The following is a 744-nucleotide window of genomic DNA, read 5'->3' on the forward strand; positions in this document are numbered from 1 at the left end:
CTTTCTACCGCGCCCTCCCCCAGTCTATCTATATCCTCATCCTCACATTCTCTCAAAGCATCCCCTCCATACACACACACACTTTCCTCAAATCAACCCCCTTTCCCCTCACTATCCCCAACGCTCCCCCATTTCATCAAAGAACCCATCCCTTCCCAAATCCCTTAAATCACCCACCACCACTACTTCCCCTTCCCCTTAAATCACTCTCACCCCCTTCCTCTTTCACTCAAATCACCCCCACCATTCCCCCCTCAACATCACTCCTCACTCCCCTCCCACACCATCAACAATCATCGTCTCCTCCCCATCCCGATTTCCTTCCTCCCCTCCCATTCCCCCCCACTCCATCCTCGACATGACAGTAGTATAAGTCACAGTCACAGCAACTTCCAAGGACGATTTACAAAGGTGTCCTTAATCAGAGAGTGGGGAATAGATGCCAGCGCTTCCAAGTTTAAACATGAGCACAGCAAGGGCGAGGAGGGGGGAGAGGATGGTGTGGGATAAGGAAGGGAAATGGGGGATAAGGAAGGATAATGGTGGGGCATAAGGAAAGGAAATAGTGGGGGATATCGAAGGGAAATGGTGGAGGTAAGGTAGGAAATGGTAGGGGATAAGGAAAGGAAATGGTGGGGGTAAGGAAGGGAAGGTGGGGGATGAGAGAAAATGGTGAGGGATGAGGGAATAGTGGGGGATAAAGAAAATGGTGAGGGTAAGGAAGGGAAATGGTGTGGGGGGGGG

This window comes from Penaeus monodon, chromosome 24 (assembly GCF_015228065.2).
Source record: "Penaeus monodon isolate SGIC_2016 chromosome 24, NSTDA_Pmon_1, whole genome shotgun sequence".
Taxonomy (NCBI): domain Eukaryota; kingdom Metazoa; phylum Arthropoda; class Malacostraca; order Decapoda; family Penaeidae; genus Penaeus; species Penaeus monodon.